Genomic DNA, 13923 nt, shown 5'->3' with positions numbered 1-13923 from the left:
CATCTTCAGCTCGATGGAAGGTCCAAAACACCCACTGGCTCGCTACTGACTGCCGCTAAATTCCGTGTCCGCGCGCTCCCGCGCCGAGGCGTGACGTCACGTGTTTTGGAAACTTCAGTGCATTTGGCCGCTGTCCGCTGCCGTCGATCGCCGTTGCCATCACCCAGTGTTGGACGGGTGGTACACATCATCTTTAACACCGGCATCCACATACCATTTAATTTCACGCCCTCCTCCTTTCGATTCAAATTATTAGGGTGTTTGGCGATTTCGATTGCCTCCCTGTAAGAGCCTTTCGTAATATCCGCATGTGGCCGCTAGTACTTGCGTCTCCCCGAAACAAATATTGTGGTTACCTGGTTGGAAAGCATGCTCCGCAACAGCTGATCGTTCCGTTTCTCCTCTTCTACAATTGCCCTTGTGCTCTTCCAAACGTTTTGAACAAGTGCAATTGAAAAAGAGAAACGGAACGATCAGCTGTTGCAGAGCATGCTTTCCAACCAGGTAGCCACCATATTCGTTTCGGGGAGACGCAAGTACTAGCGGCCACATGCGGATATTACGAAAGGCTCTTATAGGGAGGCAATCGAAATCGCCAAACACCCTAATAATTTGAATCGAAAGGAGGAGGGTGTGAAACGGTATATGGATGCCGGTGTTGAATATTCTGACTGTGAAAGTCATCGGTCCCATACCTCCGAACATGTTGCAAAGAACCTGGATAGAAACTGAATACAAAGTAGGCATTTTTCGAGTCACCGCAGGGGATCGCATGGAAGTGTTTCGATGTTTTAATTTTTTTTTTAAACTCAACTTCACATCCAATTTATTTTTTAAGAGTAAACCAACTTCATTTAATTGTTTCTTGGGAGCAAAATGAAAATAGGGCATTTCAGCGTAAACCCCGTATAAGTTTTGCAATGTTTCGGCTACGTGCCACGAAACTTTTAACCACTCTTTGCGTTACACGCAGAACTTTCAAGATGCCACACTGTATGTCGCTATCAGTTGAAGCCTATATTTGGAGAGTTTTATAACTTACATCCTACGAATAGATGCTGTTTGTAAGCATCGGCACATTGAGCTGCTCTCTAATCTGTCATTAAAAAGGAGGTTCCAATGGCTTTGAGCACTATGGGGCTTAACATCTGAGGTCATCAGTCCCCTAGAACTTAGAACTACTTAAACCTAACCAATCTAAGGACATCACACACATCAATGCTCGAGGCAGGATTCGAACCTGCAACCGTAGAGGTCTCGCGGTTCCAGACAAGCGTCTAGAACCGCTCGGCCACCCCGGCCTGCTTAAAAAAGAGGTGTGTTATATTTGTGGTTAAACGATTTTCGTATTTTGGTGCTATAACTCGCGTGACAAAGTACGCCGTTTCTAGGCAACGGGACATTGAAGATTCATAAAAATACGCACCTTTCTTGATAGGAATTATTGTAATTAACTGTAAGATAACATATCGGCAATTAAAGCGGTCAGATGATCGTAACAAAAGAGGTCATTGGTCGAAGTTCTGTGTCGCTTAATTGGTGGAGAAGATGAGGTACGAAGCACTGTAGAGTGGGTTCGTGTCTTGCTTTATCTTAATTTTTCATTTTTTTATCTTCAAGTTCTCTAAAAGGTTGTGGGATTTTGTTACTAATGAACAGAAATGTTTTCTGTAATATTTAATGTTATTTAAATATAAATGTCCTGAAACGCAACGACTCGACATGAAACTTTCCTTTTTGTCTTTTAACAATTTATCGCTACTCAAGTTTATGTACAATACAGACAGAACAGCGTGACTAGCATATGAACAAGGGAGAAAATGTCCGTTTTAAGAGAGCTAACGAAGGAATTTCACGTGCGTCGATTTGCGCAAACCAAATGTATGGTTTGGGAGCCGATACAGCAGATAGCTGCAACTGGAGAGCGCTACAGTCGCAAATGGCTTGAAAATGCAAGAAGCACGTGACGCGTGGCTTGTCTCGTGAGGTTAGATTTCTCGTCCGCGTCCACGTAAACATTATCTGCCTCGTCGCGTGTGAATAAGGCTTCACCGAGCTGCTGCTTTGGACTAGCGGCATCTACAGCCCAAGTGCGTTGATTCTTCTCTTGCTTCTAGTGTCCCCTGAACGGCAGTGTCGCATCGTAGCGGGTTCAAGGCGAGTCACTCGCTGTCACTTCCTCGGGGAAACGTACGGTGACCAGAAATACCGCAAGTTCTTGAGTCACAACAGCGTGTCATGGCAAGAACCACAGGACGCGCGGAAATACCACCGATAGGAGAATTCCTGTGATAATCAGCAGTGACACGGACTGAACGTCCGTAGATTTTAGTATTTAGGAATCACCGCTGTAGTGGGACGCGAAATTGAAGCGTCACCCATCCACCAGTGTCAGCCCAGTTTGCAGGTGAATATAAGTTTTATTTAGTGTTTTGTTTATGTATTTTGTAATATTTGTAATGTTTGTGAATTATCTAAAGTTTTGTATTTATTTTTATGTTTCATGTACGGAGAGGGCGGCGCAACGAACGGAGACAGCAGCTTCACTACCGGGACCAGAGAGAAAATTGCTGGCCACTATACGTCGCGGGTCGACAGCCAGAGAGCAACAGATGATCCTGAAACCGAGTTGTTGCGTCGTGCTTCTAAAAGCTGAAAAAATAAGAATTTGTAATGTTTCTACAACAAAGACATCGTAGAAAGTTTAATCATGTTGTAAATGTTCAGTCCTGTCTTGTCAAGGCTCATGTTCACGTCTATATGTAGTATATATGAAAATAAACTAGTGTATACTACAAAAGTTTAAATACATGTTCCAAGAATTTATTTTTTGAAGAATCAACCATGTTAAGGAAGAATCAACCATGTTAAGGAAGAATCAACCATGTTAAGGAAGAATCAACCATGTTAAGGAAGAATCAACCATGTTAAGGAAGACGTATTACTGATTTATTTGACAGGATTATTAATTTTTGACAACGTTCATCACGAGTTTGAGTCTTAAAAGTTTATTCAATGTGATTTTAATATTTATTAAAGCAGATAACTTGCATTAATATAATTTCTGAGAAGAAACAAACGACACCTAAATTGAAAAAGGTTTGCGCAAACCAATTGGACTGAGTGACGTAATTCTGCGCATACGACTCAAATGATGTTTTGATTAAAGTTTCGTTGAAGAACCATTCAGAGACAACTTTAAAAAGAATTTTAATAATTTTGAAGTGTTTTGTAACTGACGTAGGTGACGAAGTCTTACGTCGTTACACTAAACCGTGTATTACAGACTCCCCACCGCGTTTTTCTGTCTATATGTGAAGGTGAATCTCAGGAACTAGTGTAGCAACTCTGATGCTGTTTTCACTGATGGACTAATTAACTAGCTAGATTTTGTGTGTGTATTACCGCTACGCCAGACAAGACGTCCTCACGTAGATACGTCAGTGCTACCCACGCAATGCCGGTACGTGTCTCTGGCATGTGGTAAAGATGAGCAGTACAAATTGTGTAGATTTTATTTGTTTTGCAGAGTCTTGATACTCTCGACTAACGATATCGGTAAGATGGCCGTGAGTAACGAGCAGATCGCTTCCAACAATATAACCAACCACTCAACTGACCTTCCGACCACAGAAAATATTACAGGCCAGGTCATAAATTTTATGAAAAATTACATTGGGAGAGAATACTATTTTTGAAAATCTAATTAACCACTTCACCAGTTGATGTGACCACAAATGCCTCCCCCCCCCCAAAAAAAAAAAACAAAATTACAAAATTTTAAATTTATCCACACTCTTCATAACAAGCTGCAAAAAAAAAAAAAAATATACGAGGGTTATCACAAAAGTAAGGTCTATTTTTTGTAAGTACATGGACCTGTTTATTTCTCCAATGGTTCACATCAGTTTACAGCTTGAACATTCAGCTACTTTTCGACATAATCATTTCTGTCGATGCATTTTTGGAGACGCTGTGGCAGTTTCTGTATGCCCACATCATACCAGCTCGCCGCCATGCTGTTCAGAAAGTTATGAACCTCTTCTTTCACCTCTTCGTCGGAGCTGAATCGCTTTCCGGCCAAATGTTCTTTTAACGTAGGGAACAGGTGATGGTCACTGGGAGCCAAGTCAGGATTATAGGGAGGGTGGGTGATTATGTTCCACTGAAACTGTTGCAATAGAGCAACGGTTTGCCGAGCGAAGTGTGGGCGAGCGTTGTCATGGAGAATGTGTACGCTCTTGCTCAACATTCCTCTTCTCCCGTTCTCAATTGCCCGTTGAGTTTTTTCAGAGTCTCTCAGTACCTGTCAGCGTTAATTGTGGTCCCAGCGATTCAGCTCCGACGAAGAGGTGAAAGAAGAGGTTCATAACTTTCTGAACAGCATGGCGGCGAGCTGGTATTACATGGGCATACAAAAACTGCCACAGAGTCTACAAAAAATGCATCGACAGAAATGGTGATTATGTCGAAAAATAGCTAAATGTTCAAGCTGTAAACTGAAGTAAACCATTGTAGAAATAAACTGGTCTATGTACTTATAAAAAAAATTGGAGACCTTACTTTTGGGATTACCCTCATACAAGGTGGTTATAATTAAACTTTCGCTATTTGAGCCATTGTAGATAGAAATCTATTTACCGTATGGGTAACCAACTTAATACGGATGATGATAAGACTACGTGCTGCGGGAATTGCGTTGTTAGTTGTGTACGTCATGACTTGCCGTAAGGCGCCACGTCTGGTACGATGACATAGCGCTGAAACGCAAACATCATTGTGCGTCACTTTTGCAGACAATCAACATGGGTCTGGACAACATGACCAGGGCTTTACTCTTAATGCTGTTCTTATAAAATAATAGCATTGTTGCTGTTATTCGCAGCTATCGACGCATTAAAATACGAATAGGTCCTTTTTCTGAACCGGTGTTGAATATGATACGGAAGTTCGAATTAACTGGCGATTCGGGAATTGCCATATATTTTGAAGTTACTGTTTTCATTGCTTAGAACGCTGGACACAATGTGCGATCTTCAAGCAGTGAAAATCTCTTCGGAATGTCTATACAAATGTTTCCAGAAAGTTTCATTATCGAACGATATTTTTTGTTAAGGCTCTCGTAAGTAGCGATAGTTGACTTTTTGCTGATAAGACAATTGAACCTTATTTTGTTAGTTATGTGGTTACTAATAACAGCAGATTGCTATATATTAACAGTGCCATTAACTTCACATGGTCGGAGTTCACAGTCATCTAGAATATTTTAAAGGACATCGTGTTCACCGTTGACTGTAATATTGTTATACAATTGCAGTTTCGACCTTTGGGCCATTTTTAAGTGGTACTGCGAAAGATTTTGCTTCAGCACATGTCTGACTTTGAAATCCTCTCCCATGTACACATGTCATTGTCAAATAGGCCTTTTCACTGTGTAAGTACATTGACACCATACAAGTTCGCTTACATCGTGAGATGATGATTACGTGAATTGTTACTATTGTTGACATCCTTCACATAAATCGCTACAAATCAACGTTCCAACATACTGTTTATATTTGAGGGATGTTAAGATTGGTAACAGTTCACGTAATGAATGTTTCACAATGTCTAGAGCTTCGCACTCGTTTGGTGTTACTTTAAACAGTGAAAAGGATTGTTTCTGACGATGAAATGTATACATGTCTAAGGATTTTGAAGACTGATATGTTCTGAAGAAAAAGCTTTTTCAGTACCACTTGTAAATGTCCCAAAGGCCGAAACTAGTGGTGGATGTGGGGAGAGAGATGGCAGAATTTTGAGAGCGGACGATTTGGACGTGTTTCCATCAGAAAGAGTAAATTTGTAATACTGTATATCATGAACTTTATATATGATGACTTTTGAATATTGTTAAAGTAAATACATTGTTTGTTTTCTATCAAAATCTCTCATTTGCTAACTATGCCTATCAGTAGTTAGTGCCTTCAGTAGTTATAATCTTTTATTTGGCTGGCAGTATTGCATTAGTTCGAGTAACTAAGATTTTTGTGAGGTAAGTCATTCATGAAAGGTATAGGTTATTGTTAGTCAGGGCCATTCTTTTGTAGGGATTATTGAAAGTCAGATTACGTTGCGCTAAAAATATTGTGTGTCAGTTTAGTGTTGATCAGAATAAGTAAAGAGAGAAATGCCTGAGTACGTTCACTTCTGCTCAGTTGTTTGAAAATAAAATAACGTAAGAGATTTATCAGCACAGTAATTCATTAATTTTTCTAAGGGGGTGTTTTAACATGCCGTATGATTGCAATTCATAAACTGTCATTGGTACAGTAATGAACCATAACTTTTTGGGACTCACGGAGCCTCGATCGTCAGACAGTGTTCACGGAATCGGGTCTTCAAAACCTTAATAACGCTTCCATACGGATTTAGTTGCGCGTTTCACTCGCTGAAAATCTCTATTAGATTGTCAGCCGTGTCGTTCGGTGTGATTAGACAGTGTCACCTCATTGCTTCATTATACTGCTGTCTATATTTTGTTTTGTATAACGAACAGAAGAGTTACCAACTGGAGAAGAATATTGCCATTTGCCCGTAAGCTACTACTGGATCACCAGCTTGTGTAAATTCACCGGTAACTTTCTTAGGACTGAAGGAACTGCTTCTTGGCAAATGAGCAGTATCTCAAATATAATTCGAGCACACAAAAATACATAACAGAATACATATATTTTTCGATATACTTCCATCTTTTATCTCAGAAACAATGTTTTCATGTACTCCCTCCCAAGCGTAACGTATTGGTTCTTATTTCATTAATCCTAGATTATGGTTTTTAATCTTATAATGAAATACTCCTCATGTAATCAAATGTACCACATAAATCTTAAGAAACGCGCGTGGTTCAACAATTACAACTGCCAAAAAACTCTGCCTGGCGTGATCGCTGTTTTTCGTTTAGGCCCTACCTCCGCCCGGTGTTCGCAGCTGCGCTCGTGAGTTGACCAATGGTTTTCCGTCAACTGTAGTCATCTTGTTAAAGGAGGAAATAAATTTCCTTCGAGTCTGCGATATCCGCGATGCTTGTGACTCTTCTGTGAATATAATCGTTTAAATCGCTTAAGGTATGTCTATTTCTAATAACGTCGTTTCGGTTACTGCTATCAGATCTAATGCTGAAACTTCACGGCCCAATTATACATAGGTTTTATTGATAATCAGTTTCGAAGTTTTGGTGTGCTGAAATTCCGGTACGATGCAGCGGTGTCCAAATCGCGGGCTGCATGCGGCCCAAGGGAAGTATCACTGCGGATCAAGCGGTGAGCTCTATCATACGATCCGTAAAAACAATAAAATATCCGTTTATGTGAAGTTGTGAAACACTTAACATTTTCAGTTTGGAACCACTGCCACACGACGCTACTCTCTCATTGGTCCACTTTTTGGTTTCCTCAGTGGTTACTGTTACATTGTTCGCTGTAAGTATATTAATTGTGGCCCAGAAATACTTTTCTTCCAGTGTGGATAGGCAAGCTAAAAGGTTTGACACCCCAGGAGACCGCTTTATTCGTTTAGTAGTCATCTTGGGTACGAAGCGCATCAGCCACCATGGAGAAGGCGTGAGAGAGTACGCAAATGATTACAGTCTGGAGAAAAGCGCTTAAGCCCTTACGTGATGTGTATTTTAATGAAGTAAGCGAGACAGCAGGGGGACCAGATCACCAGTATCAAAGGAGTTTAGCAAGCACCATATTGAATTGGTTAGCTCCAGGAAAATCTTGGGTCCTTTCGGAACATTTCTGCCTTCGGCAAGTACGTTCCATGTTGCAGTAAAGCTATGAGCAGCTGACGTACGTGAGACTAGCTGGGAGTTTCTCACGCTGCTTCAGGACGTGTAGTACATGGCCTCCTGGTTTCATAGCAGATTGCACAGTGCTGTGTGAATTTCAGCGTTGCTTAAAAGAGCAAAGTATCTAATAAGCTGCGCTGCGATGTCTGCACTTTTCGCCGTTACTATAGCAATGTTACTCATACCAGAAGTCTATCATCACAGTCTTAGACGACACTTGCGATAGGTGGGCAGCTACCCCAGTCGCAGCGATGTTTTAAGGGTGTTGACGGTACCCTGAAAGAGTATTTTAATACGATAATACCTGAAGCGTTGGATCGAGCAAGGTGGCGCGTTGGAAACTATGGTATCGTATTCGGTTGGACGGCAATTTAAAACACTATCTAGTCGTACAGGTATAGGCAAATGACAAGATGGTTCCTTGTAAAGAACACGCCGATTTCTTTCCGCAATACGAGCCCTAAGCCCTGAGCTTCACTCGTTCTGAAAGTGTTGGATCATTACCAGTAACTCAGCCAGAATGTTTTAAGTCATGTGCTCCTAGCAGAATTTTGGAGGTAACATTATGCTCCGGCACACAATCAGAAAATATCGTTCCATGGTTCTAGACTTCCAGAAGGCTTTTGACTCCTTTCCTCTCAAGCGGCTTCTAATTAAGTACGTGCTTAAGGACTATAGTCGCACCAATCCAACTGGACTAGCCTCTGTCGAAGATGAAGGGAAATAATCTTGTGTACCCCAAAGAAAGGCTTATAGGCCCTGTGCTGTTCTTAATCTTTATATATGAACGACTTACGAGACAATCTAAGAAGTAAGATTGATTGCAGATAATGCTGTCAGTTCCCGTCTAGTAAAGTCACCATAAATTCAGAACCAATTGCAAAACCACTTGAGACACGATATCTACGAGATCTGATAAGTGGCACTTGACTAAATAAGGAAAAAAGAGATCATCCAAACGAGTTCTAAAAGAAATCCCTTACCTTTCTGTACACGATAGATCAAATTTAGTACTTATTGATTCAATTAAATACCTAGTCGAATAGTTCAGCATTAAAAAGAACTTAAACTGGAACTCTGACACAGAAAAGTTATTGGGAGGCGGAACAAAGACTGCGTACGATTGGCAGAACACACAGAAGATGCAGTAATTCTACTTCGGGGAGTGCCTACGCCATGCTTGTTCGTCATTTACGGGGTATTGCTGCGCGGTATGGAATCCTTACCAGATAGGATTGATAGATGACATCGAAGTTCAAAGAAGTGTTCCTCGTTTTCTATTATCGCGGAATAAGGGAGAAAGTGTCACGAATATGGTAAGCTAGCGGGGGCGGCAATCATTATGAAAAGCGTTTTTCGGTTGCGGCGAGATATCACCATGAAATTATCACAACTTTTCTCCTCTCCACCCCCCCCCCCCCAAATGCAAAATTTCGCTGACTCCCACCTACAAAGGGAGAAATGACTTCTGACGAAATCAGGGAAATCAGAGTTCGCACGAAAATATTTAGATGTCCCTTATTCCCATGTGCTATTCCAGAGTGAAACGGTAGAGAAATATAGAACCATTTTCGAGCAAATGTAAATTGCAGCTTAATCGTGTACGTTTAGCTGACTATATACACAGTAACGCTGTACCGAAGATTTCTAATAATTATTAACACAATTTTCGAGAAGGGTCGAAATCTAAATTCAACTACTCGACGGGGACTTCTCCAGATATTACAACTTTCAGACTTCCGCACGAAGTGCGTCCCGCTTTTTAATCAATTTATCTTCTATTACGATGTACCGCCAGTCTTCTCTTTTCAAGAGGAATCACAATCAACCCATCTCCCATCTTTTGTTTCGGTACATGCGAAGCCTATATCCATTTTAGTATCTTAACAGTCACTATTCCGCTATTTTCTCCTATCTGTTCTCTCCGTCATTTATCTGTTTCTTTGTTTATCCTTGTTCTGCCCCATGTAGTGAGAGCATGCAGCACTGTTGGTGGGAACAACCTGACAGGACGTTGCCCAAGACGCAATGTCCGATTCTCCCAGACTCCCCCAATGCTCGTTTGATTGACTTTTCTTGCTAACGGTGAAACATTAACTGGTCAACAACAATTTGATCTTATGGATGAAAAAAAATGACCTGGCGCTAGTAAGACTCGTGCTCTTGGGTCTCCTCACAAATTTATTTACTTGTGTAGACAGTGCATCCATTTCGAGAATCGAGAATATCTACGATTTTTCCCTGTTATAGATATTGATACTGTCAAGATATCGCTCATAGGGCTCCCTGGGATTCGAAGACTTTCGAGAATGTTTCATGTCTGAAGTCTGATAACAAATAACGAAAGAAATGTTTTCGTGTGATAATTACAAATTAATAATTATATGTTTTTTCATTACCTCTACCGTGAATCCATCCATCCTTGCCAAATTTCATGATTCTAGGCTAACGGGATGTACCCTGCCGATTTTAATGAGTGAGATTACTGGTATCAAAAATCTGACACTTGGCCATACGTTGATTGCATTGACTTACCGGCTTCAACTTTTTACACTGCCGTAGGACCGAAGACCTTAGTATGTGACAAATTTCAGCTTCGTACGTCTACCCGTTACTGAGAAAAGGTGTCTGTCACAGACGGACAGACAAAGTGGTCCCATAATGGATCCGTCTTTACAGATTCACGTAATACGAAAAAATGAAAAAGCATCAGAGTAATGGATAGTACTGAGGCAATGAGAAAACTGAAGGATTTTACGTACAAATTGTTGGAATATCGACTCTTCTCCAGATGTGACTGACTGACTTCCACTCCGTCCCAGTGTTACAGAAATTTTTAAGAAGGGGAAGTTTAGGTCAATAAATACATTATAACAACTGTATATGGGTGTTTCCGTACTTCCCAGTGTAACTTTCAGCACGTACTTCACTCACTAGAAAAGAAAAACCTTTTGAGCCAGCGCATACCTTTAGAAGTATACGCGGCGTCTCAGCAGAAAAGGTAGACCCTTTTAGGTATGATGTTCGCGAATCTGAACAAAAACTTTTCAGTGAACGTATGCCCCTTTGTTAAATGCACTCGACATACAGCTGTTTGAAAATCACAGGCGTCAGTCGCATGTTCTTCACCAGCACTCACGTGCGAATACAATCAACACTGTTTGTAGGGTTGGCTTAGGAGCGAAGTAAAAGCAGAAACATCTCGCTCGTATTACACATGCATGCGCCCACGTGGAGGACCGTACGAATGAGGTCAGATCAGCAACATCACAGCTGTCTACAAGAGCTGCAAAATGCACTGCAATTGACGGTGGTGTTTTTGAACACCTTTTGTGAGGAAATTTACAAAATTAAAACTGTAGATCAATTATTACCACCTGCATTACTCATGTTCCTCATTGTTTTCATTACTTTCTTCGGAAACTTAAGAACATGACAGATATTCGTATGACTTTTATTCAGAATCACTAATAGTATCAACCCACTAAGCATTCACCTTTCCTGCTGACTACCCCTATTACCAACTTCACATACTAGATGTAGTTGAAGTTTTAACTATCATAGCGAAAAAAATAAAGTTATACGATTTTTTCGCTTGTAAGTACATTCTGCAGCGCTAGTGAACACTGAAAAACTCTCGTCACAGTACCGCGAAACCCCGTTGAAGAGGAGTCAAAAACTTAACAGCGCAGGCCATTGATATAGTGCAGTAGCCCTCTGGACTGACACATCAAAATTTCCGTTAATACAGAGAACGAGTTACAGCGCGATACTCCCCAGAAGTATTTCGTTTCTGGCGCATCCAGCGACGTGCTATGGTAGTGTGACGTGGGGACTTCAGTCCGTACCAGCACTACAGACCTGCATGTGAGAGGACCGTTCACAAAGTAATGAAACATTTTTTTTTTCTCGGCCACAAATTTGTTGTAGGACATCGTGAAATATTCCCGCTTCAGCCCCTATGAAGTTCCGTTGGGTCGTGTAGCCTTCAAAATGGCGCCTGTAAGAGGTGCGTTGCAAGCAGATAGCTGTCACTGAGTTTCTTTTGGCGGAAAACCAAACCGTCTTAGATATTCATAGGTGCTCGCAGAGTGTCTACATAGATCTTGCAGTGAACAAAAGCACAGTGAATCGTTGCGCGTGGCGTCTGGCATCGTCGCAAGAAGGTCGTGCAAACCTGTCTGATCTGCCACGTGCGTCCGGCCGCACACGGCTGTGACTACTCCAGTGCTGGAACGTGCGGACACATTCGTTGGAGGTGATCGATGGATCACAATTAACCACCTCGCTGTTCAACTGGTTTTCTGTCGGTAGTTCTGAGGCGCATGTGCGCGCGCTCGCACTTACGTCGACCAGTTGCAGTACTCAAAGGTGTACTGTGCTATCATCAGTAAACTGGGGAAACAACTTCGCCACAAACAAAAACAGACGAATTTGTCCTCCATGACAACCCAAAGCCTCACCCAAGTCTGCACACCAGAGAGGAGCACACAAAACTTCATTGGACTGCTCTGCCTCAATCACCGCCAGGATCTTCTACCTTCTGACTTCTGACTTCCATTTGTTTGTCCCAATGGTTGGTTGGTTGGTTTGTTTAGAAGTGGGAGAAGGCACCCAACTACGAGGTCATCGGTCTCTTGTTCCTAATAAAACAGTGCCACAAGTTTGAGAATAAAACGAACGAAACACATAACAGGAAACGGAAAGGAAGGAAGGAAAAGCCACAAGAAAGAAGGGAAGGAAACAAACACTAAAAGGAACAAAAGAGTACAAGAAAACAGTGACGCTAGAAACAGAGAGAGTAAAACATGAAAGCAGATTACAGTGGCTGGCCAACCACGAGAATAAAAAGGGAAAGCCAGCCACTCTGCAACACATTAAAACCTCCACCCGAAAAGCACTAGGGTGGAAGACAGAGGGACAAAGGACATGCGCTAAAACTTACATAGAAGTATAAAAGCCACTCTCACAGATAAAACGTAAAACTAAAGCTGCTGTGGAGGCATTGTCGCCCAACACCGAAGGCAGGGTGCTGGGAAAGTTTAAAGTCTGCCGCAGAGCAGCTAAAAGTGGGTAGTCCAGCAAGAGGTGGACGACTATCTTTTGGGAGCCACAGCGACACTGAGATGGGTCCTCGCGACGGAGTAGGTATCCTAGAAACGTATGGCCAATGCGGAGCCCGCAGAGGACAACTGATTCCCTGCGAGAGGCCCGCATGGAAGACTTGCACACATTCATAGACTCCTTAATGACAGCAGTTTGTTATGCGTGCTGTTATGGCATTCCGTCTCCCAAGGCCGGAAAACCCTGCGGTGTAAGACAGAACGCCGGTCAGCTTCGGGGATGCCTATCTCCAGAAGCGGTGTCCGTATAGCCTGTTTGGCCAGCCTGTCGGCAAATTTGTTGCCGGGATTCCGACGTGTCTTGGGGTCCACACAAACACCACGGAGCGGCGGGACTGTTCCAGGGCACAGATGGACTCCTGAATGGACGCTACCAGATGGTGGCGAGGGTAGCACTGGTCGATAGCTTGTAGGCTGCTCAGTGAGTCACACGAGATATGACTCGCCAGGGCACGAGCGGAGGTACTGAAGAGCACGAGATATGGCCGCCAGCTCTGCAGTGAAAACACTGCAGCCAACCGGCAAGGAGTGCTGCTCAATATGTCCTCCATGAACATAAGCGAAGCCTACGTGACCATCAGCCATTGAGCCGTCGGTGTAAACCACTTCAGAGTCCCGGAACACGTCAGCAATCCAGAGGAAGTGATAGCGGGTGGGTTGATGGAGTCCTTAGGGTCATGCAGAAGGTCCAGACGGAGCTGCGGCCGAGGTGTACACCATGGAGGCGCATGTGAAGGTGCCGCAAGCAGAGGTAGTAAAGGGAAGGACTCCAGTTCGGAGAGAAGGGACCGCACGCGAACCGCAATCGTTATCCCCGATCGGGGCCGCTGATGCGGGAGACGGACTGCCACAGGCGGGAAAAGCAGACGGTTATTCGGATGCGCAGGGGAACTATGAATGTGTGCTGAGTAACTGGCGAACAGTTGCACACGTCTGATCTGTAGTGGAGGGACACCAGCCTCCACCAGT

General features: G+C 42.7%; 1 protein-coding gene across 2 annotated transcripts in view; it reads right to left on the bottom strand.

The window, feature by feature from the left end:
• The window catches only part of LOC124798127 (putative ferric-chelate reductase 1 homolog), a 377440-nt gene that overhangs the window by 76437 nt on the left and 287080 nt on the right, over nt 1-13923 (bottom strand). The window lies entirely within an intron of this gene.

Source organism: Schistocerca piceifrons, chromosome 5 (genome assembly GCF_021461385.2).
Source record: "Schistocerca piceifrons isolate TAMUIC-IGC-003096 chromosome 5, iqSchPice1.1, whole genome shotgun sequence".
NCBI lineage: Eukaryota > Metazoa > Arthropoda > Insecta > Orthoptera > Acrididae > Schistocerca > Schistocerca piceifrons.
The sequence above is the reverse complement of the archived record's forward strand: the minus strand, read 5'-3'. Positions and strand labels throughout refer to the sequence as shown.